The sequence below is a fragment of the Anopheles funestus genome, chromosome 2RL (assembly GCF_943734845.2).
Source record: "Anopheles funestus chromosome 2RL, idAnoFuneDA-416_04, whole genome shotgun sequence".
Lineage (NCBI taxonomy): Eukaryota > Metazoa > Arthropoda > Insecta > Diptera > Culicidae > Anopheles > Anopheles funestus.
In genome coordinates, this window is record NC_064598.1 from 66,543,716 (window position 1) to 66,559,945 (window position 16,230).

At 38.4% G+C, this 16,230-nt stretch overlaps 1 protein-coding gene, 1 long non-coding RNA gene and 2 other non-coding genes across 6 annotated transcripts in view; 1 reads left to right on the forward strand and 3 right to left on the reverse strand.

Annotated features, from left to right (window-relative positions):
* Window positions 1-215: 215 nt before the first annotated feature.
* Trnac-gca (transfer RNA cysteine (anticodon GCA)) lies at window positions 216-287 on the reverse strand. The gene has a single exon. It is a non-coding gene; the product is annotated as a tRNA-Cys (tRNA).
* Window positions 288-886: 599 nt separating this feature from the next.
* Trnaq-uug (transfer RNA glutamine (anticodon UUG)) lies at window positions 887-958 on the reverse strand. Its single transcript has one exon. It is a non-coding gene; the product is annotated as a tRNA-Gln (tRNA).
* A 6,117-nt stretch (window positions 959-7,075) lies between these two features.
* Window positions 7,076-9,295, reverse strand: LOC125763765 (uncharacterized). Of its 2 annotated transcripts, XR_007418395.1 has the most exons (5): window positions 8,389-9,295; window positions 8,188-8,312; window positions 7,920-8,111; window positions 7,783-7,848; window positions 7,076-7,718 (listed from the first exon to the last, which is right to left on the reverse strand). It is a non-coding gene; the product is annotated as an uncharacterized LOC125763765 (long non-coding RNA). The 2 variants fall into 2 exon arrangements; XR_007418394.1 differs by having other exon boundaries at window positions 7,920-8,312.
* Window positions 9,296-9,798: 503 nt separating this feature from the next.
* Window positions 9,799-16,230, forward strand: part of LOC125763756 (uncharacterized) — a 28,367-nt gene continuing 21,935 nt past the window's right edge. Inside the window, exons 1-2 of one of the 2 annotated variants that reach the window (XM_049427205.1) lie at window positions 9,799-10,045; window positions 10,668-11,486. The gene's annotated coding sequence lies outside the window, so the exon portion shown is untranslated. The remainder of the gene's footprint in view (window positions 10,046-10,667; window positions 11,487-16,230) is intronic. The other variant, XM_049427204.1, reaches the window with a different exon arrangement.

The following is a 16,230-nucleotide window of genomic DNA, read 5'->3' on the forward strand; positions in this document are numbered from 1 at the left end:
GTCTAATTTAACTCCTGCAGTCACACATCCAATTTTTCTTGTAAATGTACTAAACATATTAAGTTTTGAATATATTAAACAGCCAAAACAGCAAGTTTGTTTAAAAAAGCAAGCAAAAAGCAAAGCTAATACATCAAGTATGAAATATTATTCCGATGGATACAGGTATCACACATCACCATAGAACTTGGTTAATGAAAAAAAAGCTTCACACGAGGGGGCACCCGGGTTTGAACCGGGGACCTCTCGATCTGCAGTCGAATGCTCTACCACTGAGCTATACCCCCATGAAGCAAGGTAGGTGATACAGCGCAGTTAGTTGTTGGCGCATGCGAGTTAAAAGCGCGCCTAACAAACTGTTACCATTTCTGTTAAATGAAGTTAATTTGTTAGAATTTTACTTTAAAAAAAGTATAGATTTCTTCCATGTTCATATGCTTTTGTTTGTTTGCTTCACGAAATAAATAAATGTAAATAGCAGTATGGGGAAAAGAATTATACGTATAGACGAATGTTTAAACGAATTGCGCTTCTGTATTTTTGTAAGATTCGATCGTAATATTATCATTATTAAACTCATATTTCCGTAAACGTGTGTCTCATGAAGAGTTTGTATATAAAATTTTGTGTGGTTAAATTTTGTGTGATAAATATTAACCAACTTCAGACGTAACTAAAATCGGCATGTTTTACGGAAAACATTAAAAAAAAAGAAGATTGCTGAGCGAAAGACAACACAAACAATAACAAACTGTGATACACCACATATGTACATACCATACATAATATATAACAACTTTATGTTTCCTTAGCCCAACGGCTCCTACCAAAACAACGATGCGATAGAGTTTGCTGCTAAGTTGCATTTATAAAATGTTTCGGGCAAAGGTTCCACCGAGATTTGAACTCGGATCGCAGGATTCAAAGTCCTGAGTGCTAACCATTACACCATGGAACCGAACAATAATTTCATTTTACATCAATTCTTTTTGGCGTTCATCACGTCTTTGCACATAGATCCAAACAAGATATTACATCCCCAATGCAAAGCCAATCGTCCATCAGTCCATCAGTTTAGCAGGTAAACACCTGAACGATGGATGTATCACGCCCTAGGGGAAAGGGTGCAGGGCTTAAGACATGTGGTCTTTGAAGAAATTGACCCACAAATCTATTGACACACTACCCCACATCATGCAGCAACGACTCGACTGTTTTCATTTACTTTTAATAATAACATTTTTAAAACCTCCATTGCACGGTATAGTGTCGACAGGCACAAATAGGCTTATAATGTTCGCATTGAACCAGGTTGAGGTAGAGCATCGCAAATAAGTGCCATCGTTCCATAAATTTTACCTAGCAAAGCAGAATAGAGAACACTGGCAAAACAAAAGTGCACCCGTTTGCACACTTTCCACACACTACGTGATCGATTGAAACCGTTCCGATTGCACATTCATTGGGGCAATAAACAAAGGTTAGTAAAAAAAAGGAGACCAAAAAAATAAGTCAACTTGCTTGCGTTTTAAACCAGCCTTCAACATTCCAAAGAACTGGTTCTGTTTGTTGAGCAAAATGTAATTTTTTAAAGCCAAGAATCAATCAAATGCACGAGTTGGCTAAAAATCATGGTTCCGATACAATATAATTATGAGCAAGAGATCAGGAGTCAATGTTCGATATTTTTTTATATATATATTTAATTTGGTTTTTATTTTTTGGGGACTCTAAATGACCCCCAGCATAAAGGGGTCTCTCCATAAAAAATGCTCTCCATGCAAGGATAGATGTAATGGCTAAAAAAACGGAAAACCATACAACACTTCTAGTGGCACAATGGCGATCATTTCAAAGACACGTAGGAAAACGTCTGTGAAAATTCATCACACACAAGCCCAGAAAAAAGTGTGGTTTTTAAATATTTTTGCACAAAGTTTTTGGCAAAGTTGTGCAAACATTGTGGCTCCCGGCCGAAATAAATGTTAACGAAACGCCTTCAAAAAGTTCTTTTTTTTTGGGTGCCATTCTTTTAAATTTTGGCAGTGTTTTCAAGGCATGTTATTATTTTTAGTTTTACCATCCTTGTATAGGGGGTTTAAAATTTTGTAACAAAAAAGAGCTCTCCACATTGAGGTTTCTTCGCGATTTGCACAAAATGTGTGAGATACTTAGTAAACGGAGACATCAACAGACATTTCTAAAATCACAGTCTATTCTAAAGCATACCACACCGGTGCGATATCTACATAGATTTTGAACAATAAAAAATAATTTAGATAATGTATAAAATTTATAATAAACTTCGGTGGACATCTGCACTTTGAAAATGTTTTAAAACGTCTAGAAAATTATCTTTTTATGGGAAAATTTTTGTTTTATTTATGTCTTTGATGGGTATATAATTTATTGTTTGTGATAGGTTTTAAAAACAATTAATTTTCAAATGGACTAACAAAACTCATTGATCATTTTGCTCTCCTAGCGAAGGAGAAATTTTATGAATGAAATTTTTTACTAATGTCGTTGCAATGAAAAAATGGAAACAAATATCCACATCAGTACAGAGCTCTTAGCGCACAAAAAATTATCAATCCTTACTTAATCACTAACAAATATAAAAAAACTCGTTAAAAAAATGTTAAATAATAACATAAATACGATATAACATTTTAAAAATGAACTATAAAAGATATTTTCTTGTCTAAACAAAATTTGAACGATGGGTTTTCATGCGTTGTACGACTTACCGAAATATTCTTAATGTTTCTAAACTACAATTCCTTTTCATAAAGGAGTTCATAAATCATAAAGGTCTTTATGGTCGTGTTTGGTGAAGGATTAACATGAATGCATCACGATTAGCTATTGTGTTTTGAGTTATCCATCATTGTATTGTTAGTTTTAATTTTCGTATTATTTATGCTACTTTAGGACAGGGTCGTGTCGAGATCAGAATCCAGACGACTTGGTGTGTGGCATTGAGTAGCGCATTGGTTACTCTTAATCTACTATTTTATAGTTTTGCTTTATGTTTTTTGTGGAACAGCGCTATGGAAATTCATCCTCCATACAATTGGTAGATTGAACATACAATTAATATATGAATGTTAAGTAATCATGTTGTAAATGTGTTAAATTTAGCAACTTTTGTATTAAAATTATCAACCACAAAACCAATCATTACTCAACCTGAGGCGGAGCTTCACCGTTGAGGCCCTGCCCACTTTTCATGCAATTTTCGTTGATTTATTTTTCGTCAAATCATGAATGCTTTAGCATCTTCGTTAAACTGTCGATAACATGAAGGCGCTTCTACACCTAACGCGAATGGATCTCAATAGATCTTAATCAAAAAATTTAAACAAACGTTTTTGCTGACTAAGTACATACTATGGAATGTTGTGAATAATATAATTGCATAAACAAATTTAAGAACAAAACTTACCCAATTTATTTTCGTGATGACAATAAAAACTGGTTTATGTAATATCATTATGCTTACGATACAAAAAGTCGTTAACTTTGAAGAAAAGGAATAAAAATAATACAGTAAAACGTCGATTTTCCGGGAGCGGATTAACCGGCGGGCGGATTAACCGTTCGCCGAAAATTGACAGCCGTTCAACCGTGGTGAACATTTGTACTGATGTCAGGTTGGTTAAAATTATTGAAATCGTCATCAAACGATATATTTGAAATGATTTTATTAAACGTTCTAAATTTTAATTGTTATTTGATAATAATTTGCTTGATCCAGAATTGATCAAAAGGAGATAGGCCTGTCAAAGGACATGAGACATTGGTCAGTCATTCATACAAGTCTGATTGCGCGCGTTGCGCTCATTGTCCATAAATTTATACGTGGAATGTGCGGCATTGAAGTCAATGAAGAGACGAGAATAGTGCAACTTTTGATTGTTTCTCTTCGATATACTGAATACCTAATGAATCAATGATATTCCTTTTTAAAAACTCTCTGATACTTTTTTACTACATCTTCTACGAATGAAAGAATTAGATCTTAAAGAATTAGGGAGAATATTTATTTTATTTATAATTAATGCTTACGGCTTCGGCCGTATTGTCAGCCTCCAAAGCTGAAGAAGTACATCTTTCACAAGGCATTTATTGCATATATTATAGGCAGTATTCAACAACGTAGTACCATTGTAAATTCTGCATTCTTGGATATTTTATATTGGATAGAAGCGTAGATGCCAATTAGAACGAATCGACTCACTGCAGCGACTGCAGGACATGTCTATAACCTCCATAAGAATTTAGTGATGCATTTCATGTGCAAGTTCTGTAGCTACATTCTTCATCATTTCGGTTACTATACTATCGCTGCCGAGTGTCTAGAGCCAACGGATGTCTTCTATTACATGAGGCTCTAGCAAATCGAAAAATTGAAAGTTTATTCATTCATCAATGTGTGATCGCGATCCCGAGTACGATCCATCGTGAGAGTTATCAACTCTGGCCGGTAATTGATCAGATCTACATTCCTATTTCAACAGCAGATCTTCGGTATCTTAGGTCTATAGTTGTTTCGATGACCTGCTATCTCTTGGTAAAACTTTCTTCCAAGTCTGTAACGCATTTTAGTTTTTGAAGTTTGTGTGCTAAGCTGTGTTCTATAATGTTGTTTCTTCCGTTTCTTCCTTCTGAAGCGTATTCATCCCTCTGTGTATGTCTGCGTTCTATGCAGCTGGTGTATTGCGTAGTATGTACAGTAACCCTAAGCTTGTTAAAAAAAAGAGTTCATTTTGTAAAAATAGGTATTAGCCCAACAATGCAGCCAACCCAATGTGCAATTCAACCACGCCTGCTAATTAATACTATTGCCGCTATGTTCTGGCCTACAGGCGAAGTGAGATAAAAAACGTGCACATACGCATATACACGGTACGCTGTCGATCCCAATTAGCCCTTTCTCCCTCTACCTAACTAACGATCATCCTGCTAAAGCGAGAATGCGTGTTGGGATCGCGCGTCGATACACACTAACACATTCAAAGACACCATGTGTGTACACAGCGTACGAGCGCCTGCACGATCCTAGGGGCGTGACGCGGGTCGATGTGTACGGGCGCATGCACGATCCAGTCGGCTATCGAGTCCATGTGGAATCCTTACGTGGAATCCTCACGGCGTCCATGTGGAAAGCAACGCGTCTGCAGCGTACGGGCGCTTGCTCGATCCTTACGGGTGAATGTTTAAGGTCGGTGAATGAGTCCATGTGGAAAGCTGCAAGACCGCTCGCAGTGGACGGTGTTTTGGTCGCGATGGTCGTAGCGTAGCGTGCAAAAGCGCGTTCAGTTTTCTTCATTTATTTGTATCAAAATTATTATTTATTTACAAACCACCGATTACAATATGTTGGCCACACTTTGGGCTAATAGTTGCAAGATTTTCCCGTGAGATATTTAAATAAAATAGTATTATATTTCAATTACAAAAACGAGGTATTTTTCGCTACAATTCTATGCCTTGCTTCAGCTATTTCCTCGCGGCCGCTCGTTGGTTTTTATCGAATAACTAAAAAAGTTGAAGAGCTAGACGAAAATGATGTTCTACAAAGTTGTAAAGAATAACATTTTGCATCTTTTAAAGATTTTTGCAGATTTTTATACAATTGATTAACCATTATATTTTGATTAAATATATCGGGGATTGCTTCAGCGTCACAAATTTAATTTTTAAATGCATTCAAACATACGATTTGGATAAAAGTGTAAAGGACAGTGTTGACCTACTTATGAACAACTGTTATGAAAAATTTAGGACTTCTGAACAGCTTTTAAATTGATCGTTCACCGCCTGTAGTCCCATCGTTCGAAACCTAATCGACGCATCCTGTTACATTCATATTCTTTACCTATGTACCCCAACGCATCACTGGTACGCGAGTCGGTGTTTAGCCGGTAACCATTTCTTGGCCAAGCAATGGTTTGTGGTATGACTCAGTTCCCATCAGAGGTATTCGGTTTCCCCTAGTCGCACCTACATAGCATCCTGTGTTCATTACCTGCCTACAAGAACCAGTAATACCTTCCGCATGTATAGGCGCGTAGCGACAACGAACAGTGCTAGTTACCTGTCGTCTGTCTGAACGCTCATGGGAAAAAATTAGCACGTGTAGCAGCTACCTCGTATTTCTGTGTGTTTAAAGAAATTTTCCAAAAAACCACACCTTGAGGGTAGTTAAAAAGGTCCAAACAGCGTCTAATATTTTTTATCGGAACGGCCGTATGGTAGAAAACAAACCTGTCATGCAATATTTTTCCCCAAAAATATCTAAAAGCACGAAAGAATTATTTTTTGCATCATACGTGCAGTGAAATCCATTCCCATTCAGCTTCATTTATATACGGTACACAACGTACCCCCTCAACGACTGGTCGGATGGCGCAAATGTAAGCATGACTTTCTTCTACACCAATTTCTAATCCAATGTTCTCTATCATTTCAGCAAAAGCTCCAAGGAAGTTGTATGGGGAAAAAAGATTCTCTCACGCTCTCACGAGAGAGTGAATTTGAGGAACCCCCCTGGCGTTTTTATTTTCTGGAATTCATTCATTTTTTTGCTAAAATGCGGCGTAGGTCCACACGCTACGAACGCTCGCGGGCGACTGAAGCGGGCGTGGCTACGCGGCGCTTTATATACCAACCCGGTTTGAGTGTGTGCGTGAGGTCGGTAAATGTCTTCCTGCGGGACTCCGCGGTGGATTCCAAACGGGCTCGTTACCGACCATGAGAACAAAAGAATACCGACCGCATGAACTCGCTTTTGCATGACTGGGAAGGGACATGGTATTCATGTCCAAAAAATAAATGTCCCTATCGACAAACTGCTCGCCTGAGAGTGAATTTCGAGTAAAATTCACGGCTTCACAAGCGGCTTCACAAAAGCTTCACAGCAGATCTTGTGAAGCTGTTTTTTGAGAGTGCCCTATCGACAAACTGCTCGCCTGAGAGTGAATTTCGAGTAAAATTCACGGCTTCACAAGCGGCTTCACAAAAGCTTCACAGCAGATCTTGTGAAGCTGTTTTTTGAGAGTGTGTGTGCGTGAGATTCATTATTTCATGAGCGCTTTTTCGTTAGGTTCATTTTTACGCTGTAATGTTCATTTTCAATCGTTCTTCCGCACCGTTGATTTTCAACGGAGTAATGAAAACATTTTTTGTTTTTAACAAAAATAATACAATTTTTTATTTTATTCCCGGTGAAGCTATAAATTATCCTTCAACCCATTTTTTCTATTCCCATTTTCTACATAGTTTAGACAGTTTAGAATGACCATACCCAAAGAAATCCAGCTTCCATCTAGAGAGCGTACAATTTTCAATGCTCATACACTGCGCCACCTTAAGCAGTGGTTTGAAATCCTGGTACACATGATTTCGCTCACTATTTGCAACCCTTTTCATAACCACGCTGTTAGCTTCGATCGGTGCAGCATAAACAATACATAAACAAGGACATTTCCCCCCGTCCGAGTATAAGTTTCCAATAGATTCACATCGTGTAACAAAGAAAAAGATACAGTCAAAAATCTTCCATGAAATTGCCAGCGTGTTTCGAAAGAAACTAACATCGTGTCCTTGACTTTGGTATCGGGTGCGATCTCGATTTCATTTTGATCGCATTACCACTTTGTTTGTGAATCTTTTATTCCGTCATGAGTCTGAAAATGGAATCTCAGATCGATCTGAAAGAAAACAAAGCCATGTATTAATTAAATATCAACATACGCTGTTTTTAGATATGCTTACCAATAAGAAACGGCAAATACAAAGTTCAAATCAACAAAAATTCGTATCAACTGGTGATTCCCGTACCTGTTACAAGAAAAAACAAGAATAATAATTAATTTCTATACAATTTACGAATAGTATAACATATTACTTACTTGAGTTGGCTTATGATTGGACCCGACCTTCACCTTTGGCGCTGTATAGTATCCTAGACGGAGGATTAACGGCAAGCTTGATCAGTTGCGGTTTGTAGAGACGCTAGGCGCAGATAAAACATTGTCTCCTTCAAATTTAAGGTGTAATTCTTACGGAAATACGATGTGTACGGAGGACCGAACGTGTTTTGCCTGAAAAAGTATGCTCCATTAGATATACATACGAAAAACAATACAACAATCGTCCATAAGAATGGACAATACTTACCTGAAGGGAATGTTAGTTGACTGATAGATTGCCACAATAAACCAAGGTCACGCACTGTGATCAGAGCGAAGAAAAATCCAATCCAGCGCCTATATAGAGTGTCAACAAGAGCGGTTTCCACTATCCTGTTTGTTGAGTAATGAAAATAAGGAAGATTAGGACACTGACACTTCTTCGAGAATCGTTAGCTGCGATACAAACCGATTTAGAACCGATCAGCAGCAAAAACAACCAATACTAAGGTTGGCTTGTCTTTCACTTCCATTGGCAGGTGCATAATAGAACTGGATAATCACGAGCATGTCCCATAATTTGTTCCTTTCAAATGATGCGAAAAAGATGTGGTCGTCAATTCATACGCCCTATCCGAGGGCGACCAACAAGAAGTATGAGTTAGCTGCAAGAGGAAAAGGATACAGAATGTTCAACCGATTGCGTTAGACGCCATGACATTGATTGTACAGGGTAGCCTACCTTTGAAGCAGTAGGCCAAAGGGACGCGTAGGCACACTTGTTAGAAAATACGCGCATTTCTCTTTTGACGAAGTATTTCACACTACGGCACTTGAATCCTTCCTGCTTCCTGAATTTGCGGCCAGTTTCGATAAAAAATCTTCTAGATATGACCACAACCGCGCGCAAAAACCTCTAGATATGAGGACCGTTAACTGTGGCCATATGTCCCCACGCGTCGCTTTTCAAATGTCTTGAAACAGCTTGTCCTGCCTCTGCATCGTCGTATTCAGCTGAAGTCTGCTCCAACAGGTTATCACGCTGGCGGTACAACTTACCAGTGCCGTCACAGGAACATCCTTTTAGAACTAGAACTGGAACAACTTGGCAAACACTATTTCACAATCGAATATACAGTCCACGAACTGACGCAATCCACAATTCACGAACTATTCCCGCATGAAACTAGACAGTGACCGAGCGAAAACAGAAAAACAGATTTTTAGCCTACTACGACCTTTTTGAACATTCATTCGACACACGCCGAACTCTATCGCGATACAGCCAGCCACGCACACACTCTCATTTTAGGGTGATTCGAGCAAAATTTTCACCCCCTTTTCAAAAAATTCATCCATCGATGAACGTTTTGTCGATAGGGGTATGTTGAGTATGAGTATGTTTTTCATGCTTCTGCATGTTCTGCGCTGTAAAAAGCACTCATTTTACTAGTCGGTTAAGCTGGCGAACAGTATTTAATATTACTTAGTACATTGCACTCTTGTTATTCCCACCATCCACTACCAACTACCCAGAACCCATATTTCTTTCATGAAATATTTCAAGGAAATTTTTTCATGTGTGATTTTACTCTCAACTGTCAATTATCAATTGTCAATTGTCAAAATTTGAGAGGCCGCATTGTGTTGAGAATAAAGCAAAGGCATGTTAAAAGAAGACTGCATCATATTCGTAGTGCGACATTGAGGGTTCCAAATGAAAGGGATGCATGGTACTACCAAGGAACAAATAGAAAAGAATAAAAAGTTTGTTTGATTTGCTTGACTCTTCAAAGCAAGAAATCGATATGAGCCAACCTTTCTTTTAATCAACACTTTGCAGCTTACTGACAGGTACCTTGACTGTCAAATGGTTTGCAAATGACATCACCTTTCCCCTATACAGTTCTTCTCTGTGCATTTTCAGTGTCGATGCCATTCACTCGCGAGCAGAGAAAAGTGTGTTTATGGCTGCAATTTGGTTCTGAAAATCTACTGAAAATGTGGAAATTTGTCAGGTATACTCCGTTTTCTATTGGGCAATAGCCGTATAGTGTTGAAAATCAGCAAAAATGACAATTTCGTGCGTAAAGAACCCATGAATGGGAGTGTGTGTTTGTGTGTGTGTAAGTGCATTATGTCTTGTTATTCAATTGTATGCTACAGCGATGGTACATGCGTGTGCAGTGGACCCAAAGGAAGGTGCATTTCCTCCTAACCATGTAACTAGGGAAATGAATTGCTTGTGCTTTCATAAGATGTGCAGCCTCATATAACATAGTGCTGTTATCGTTATTGTGTTGAAAACGTGCGGTTTACTGTATTCAATCCAGACAGGATACGTGTACCGAAATCTTCATCGCAAAAGAGCTTATTGCGACACTTTTAACGGTCTGTCGGGGGAAAATGCATCAGATCTTTTCCTTGTTTCATGCAGAGTTCAAAACAAAGTGGGAGAAAAAAGTGTAGCAAACGATACTGCTGACGTCCCGAGGTCGTCGCAGAAGAGAAACCAAATTACACAACATTGATCTGTGGGAGGAGGTGGAAGATTCTTCAATATTATCACCCTTTTAGATAAAAGCAACGCATTTCTTCCTGTCTTGCCATTTTGGCAATAGCTGAACATAGTGGTCGCGATTCTTTCTGCATTGCGATTTTTTTCTTTTACCCATTTTTCCATCTTGTGGAACGAAGAGTTGTTTCTTTTTTTGTTTGCATTTTACTCTCATATCTTTCGTTTCACAGCTGTCTTTATGCATTGACGTGTGCGCCAGTTAGTTCGAGAGAAGAAGAAATTGAGCAATAGTCGCGTTTTGTGAACAACAATTTTCTCTGCTTCTCTCCGAACTGAAGCCAAATGGAAAGAGCGAAGAAATTTCAGTGTACGGGTCAAACTACGCGGAGCAAATAAGTCCAAAAGCATTTTTGATGTAAACCGAGCGCCTCCAGTTACTGTTATGTTGAGGGAATGAAGAAAACATACTCGGAGGTGTTGGAAAAAAGGCCTTACCTTTACATTTTCAATATTTGGTTCACAAAACAACTTATATCAACGCAAGAAGTGTGCTTTTCGTTCGACAGACGACACAGTGTATCTCACATTTTAATCGTGTGTCTTTTTTTTCCTTTTTGCGTTTTATGTGGAAGGCTGGAAATTGTGTGATCGGTTAATCAAGTGATTGTGAAGTTACCGAACCAATGGTACGGTTTGTGAAAAAAAATATTTGTAAATCTTGGCGTATCGTGGCAGTAACGAGTGTTTGCTAAGTGCAAAAATTAGTAAATAACTTTTTCAAGCAAACCGGCAGTAGCGAAATCTACCTTTTCCGTCAATACATTCACCGAAGTGTTGCAAAGCAGAAAAAAACAACTTGAGCGTACGAAGAGACAGCGAGCCAGAATCAAATATGGCCGTTCGTTTGTCGGCATCCCCAGTTTCATCATCGTTGTCGCTGTCTGTTCCGTTACTAGGGACAGCCAGATCATCGATGCAGTAAAAGGTTCCTGGCGGACGGAAGAAAAAAGTCCGGGGAAGGACGGCAAAGGAGGCTTTGTGTTTTCCAGGTAACTAGACCGAACTCTATGCAATTGTTTTTTTTTCTTAGTGCGATTTGACAGCTCGTCGATCGGTTTCATGACATAACAGCGTCAATTGTGTACGCTGTATACAACGAAGGAACGGCGATCGATGGAAGCTAAAACTAAACAATCTAATACCGTGAACGGCAAAAATATCCGCAAACCTGTAACCAATGACCGTAACGAACCAGAGGTTGGTTGCTTATTGTGGAATGGATTTTTCATGGATTATTTAATTTGTTTTTAAATTGTACTATGGTTCGTAATCGAGATTTTGCGAATGGTGGATACATTGATTTACTGGAAATATTTGCTCTCCCATTTAAGTACTTCTCGGAAAAATGTGTTGCATCTGGAGAGGCATCGCTGTAGAGTACCCCAAGTGTAGTTGGTTGCCCTCCGAAAGCATTCCGGCGAGGTCACGTGGCCAAACGAGCTACTTTTAGAACCCCCACATCACCATGCCCGGATCAATCGTAGCTTACACCAGCAGCGGGTGGCATGGCGATGCGGTGCGTTGCCTTGTTCAAACAAACTAGGCGACTGTAATGCGATAGCACAGAGTACCTTCTTTCTGTCGCCACAGCTAAAAGCCCTCCATATCGCGGTTGTAACTGGCCTGTCCATCAATACATTGACGAAGCTCTGCTTTTGTAGGCCAACGAAAAACTTGAGGTTGGGAAGGTTTTACGTGTCACGTGTGTGTGGATTTATTTCCCTTTCACGACGGTCATGGCTGGAAAAACTAGACCATTTGTTGACCGGCCTGCTTTTATTGGTGGTAGAAAAAGGCACGCGCTAATCGTTATGGTGGTACCCGGTTGCTGCTTCACCGATGCAGGCGATGTATGATCAATAGAACTGCCTGCTGCAGTTGAGAACATAAGCTTTTTCGTGTGGAAGGGAGAATGCTTCAGTCGTTCTTATCTGCAACCATTAACCTGTTATTCGATCAGTAAATATTAATTGATGCATATATATGGTAGAAATAAAAAGATAAATGAGCATTAGGTAACTAAAACCAAGCTTGGTAATGAATTAAAACTGTTGTCAATTTCACTAACATCAACGCTTTTTTCGTTCTAGTTGGTCTAATAAACAAAAAAACACCACCAGCCCTTATCATGTGCCGCTTTTACAATTGATCTCGATATCTCGGTCTCATGAATTTGATTTTGATTTCTACTGGCGCGAACAACACATATCACTATCACCGTGTTGTTATAAAACGTGTCTTCGATGACGTCGTAATGTGATTGGTGGGAAAAAAGATAGGCATGGTTGGATAACACACTGGGGTGTTTCGACATTTTCTACGAGAGGGTTTTCTTTAAAAAATTACATTCCGTTTGGGTGAAAATTGGAAAAACAAAAGTAATCAGTTAAAAATAGTAAAAAAAACGTATAAAGTGTTTCTTAATGTCGTTTCTTTTAAACCGTTTTTTTTGAAAAGCTTTAATTAATTTTTCGAGTTCGTACTGAAGAATAGACATGCAATAGTTGTAGATCAACGACGATAGAATTGATTAATTAAAAAAAAAATATATTAGAAGAAATACAATTCCAACTGAATTTTTCGATTGGTCTAACGCTAATGCGATACTATACAATTTCATTAGGTTACGTGTAATTGAACATTATTAACATTAAACGTTATTTTCCTTTAATTTCCTCTTATTGGAGTATACAGATGCTGGCGGTCCAGACTTGAACTCAGATCGAGTGTGTTGTTGAGTCGTGTATTGTCAAATAAGCTATTTGCCTTGTGCTTTCTTTACTTTACTCGATTATAAAGTTTCTGATTATGTGCTCAGCGCTTTACACACTTAACTTTCATCTTGAAACTAAAGTATGTAAGCGGACATAGAATCATGCATTATTATATTCGTATTTGCCTTCGTGCTTACTCAGGCTGGTACCTAACGAAAAAACTTTCGTTTGTTTTCTTTTCCCTTGACGGGTTCAAGCTTGCTTATTAAAATGGAAATAATTCTCCAGTGTAATGTGTCGAGTTTTGTTATTTTTTTGAAGTCCAATTGTTTTATATCTGAATGAAATTAAATTCTGAAGTTCAGTAATGTGTAATATCAATTATACGCGTCCCTCAAACACTTCAAAATCCTTTTATAAATACATTTTACTGTTCTAGAGATTGTGAACCAATGGCAGCAATGTCCAGCAACTGGTTGTACATTGATAAACCAGCTGAAAGCAGCAGGACCCGGATGGTGCAAACAGCTGATAAGCAGAGGGTATAAGCATCATGTTTCAACTCCCGGACCCAAACATAACAAGGAACATCCGCAAGAAGACACGCATGATGGACTATCTCCCGTTGGCTTTTGCGTTCGACCTGCAATATTAAAGCAACACAGCTGCGCTACTAAACCACTCGGTTGTGCGCCTATAAGCATATGTTTTGCAATTTCTTCCGCATACTTACGAAGCTCTATCCGTTGGTGTTGGTACATTCCACGTTGCGTCGGGTGACGCTCGTTGACCTACGTACGCAGCAAATAATTCGACACAGTTGTGCGGTGGGTTTTTGGTTTGCGAAGATGAGGCAAAAAGTGAACTAGTCGAGCAATTATAGCGAGAGCAAACGATGACACTTTCGCTCTAGAAGCAGCGGATTTCTCGAACGAGTTGCTTTCAAATGGTGGGGTACGATCGTTAGGAATAAATAGAAGGAAAATTTTATGGAAATTGTAAATTGCTTCCTTCGGTAGATTGGTCGTCATGATGCTTAGCTGACTTTGAAATCAACGGGAACAGGGAAACACGAATAAGAGGCAGTGGTGCAGACAGGCAAAACATTATATCTCAGATAAATGAAATGCACAATATTCTACTAATAACTGAACTGATTCACATCAAATAAATGCCCATGAACATGTGTATTTAACAAATCTAACTTGATTCAGTTCAAAACTAAAATCAAATCATTCATATTTTGAGATCTTAGCTTTTGCCACATTTTAGCTTTGCCACATGTTTATAGTAATGTTTTATTGCAGTTTTCCGTTCTGGAGTTGTTTATGCAATGGGCAGGCGTGCGAACGGGCAGTTTCTGTTTGCTTCTTATACAACACAGTCTGTCTGGTAAAGGGCAAACACTTAACATGTGATCTATTGGGATAAAAAGAGGAATTTGTTGTCAACAGCCTGGTGATAATTGAAGAAATTTGTAAACGCTTCACCGCTAATGTGAATTGTTGAGTGTGTTTGTTTGCATTGCCGTAGAATCAGACGGAGTGTGTGTGTGTGTGTGCCTGTATTTAGCAAGTAAAAACTGTATCAATGATCCGTTTATAGCCCTCTTCGGCCACTTGTCACTAAGTAGAAATGGAAACACTTGTTCAATTACAACATGGAGAGGGTTTTGAACGCGGAAAACCATTCGGACGGTTGCGTACCTATCATTTGTTGCAGATCGTTCACAAATGTGTGTACAATCGTGTGGCCGCCGTTGTTACTTGGGTGCCAAATTTAATTAGCTTCAAGGACATGATGATGTTTTGGCCCCGCCACTAACAACAAACAACATGGTTCGAGTAAGATTATGTCCCAATTTCTTACCAATGGCGGTGGTTTACTTCGTCCGTTTAATTTGCATTTTGGTGTGTTACGTGCGTCAATTTTTCGCGGTTCTTTCATTCATGCTTCAAATTACGCATTTTACCGAAGCAAAAAGCTAATCCGTCATCCAGTTCTGAAGTTCAATCGATAGTGCTCTATTATGGAACCTTTAATTAATGAGTTTGCTGACGTAAGATACAGTTTGCGTGACGTATTTAGTCGATATATTTTGTTCTAAAATAATAAGTGACGTATAAAAAAAGTTAGGGCATTTTTTGTTATTCTTCTCATACATTTTAAATTGTATTTTTTTTTTCATAGTTGTAATGCACATGTTTTCCCTGGAAAATTTGATATTGTTCCAAAGCTTATCAGAACCTTATAGACTTCTGTGGTTTTTAATTAAAAATCGACCATAAACTCGCACACTTATCGTCAGCCTGTGCGCTGCTCTGTAAAATACCTGTTATAATAAGACCATTATTCAAACACACCTGTGTTTCATTTTTCCGTTTCATCTTCTTGTACCATAATAAAATTTAACGTCGTGGAAGAATGCCATTAGAATGCCGATGTTTTGGAGGGAAGGAAATTTTCTATCGCTGTAGAAGAATTCTTCCATCTCTCTGTACCATAACAACATAACAAAGAACTGTAGTGTGTGATGGAGTAGAAGAATACTTTCACGGCTTTATTTCATGTCAAAACATTCACTTTGTCGGGTGTATTTTACTCCTACAATTTCCTGCCTTATCGTGTACTACGCCAAAAAGCTCGTTATGTAATGTAAGCTTTCGGTTAGAGGCGCCAGATGCTGCGAACGGTTTCAAGGCCGTTTTCCCAGGACATGATGTTGAGTTTTTTTATTTTAGGTTTTTTAAGGAATGCATTGAAGTCCAGCACTGTGGCACTGAAGGGAATATGATGAAACAATAGTAAAAATTAATGTAGAATGAGTCAAAATGGTATTAAGTTGTCTTCACGATTTATGTAATAGGAAGAATTTTATAACTTTTAAGATTAAAATCATCCTCATGCAAACATTACATCAACATAATACACACACAAACATGCTAACTACTGTGTGCGTGTCGCTTATCTTATCATTAATCAAAACGAAAACAGATCCAGTTTAATGGCTATAAAGCAA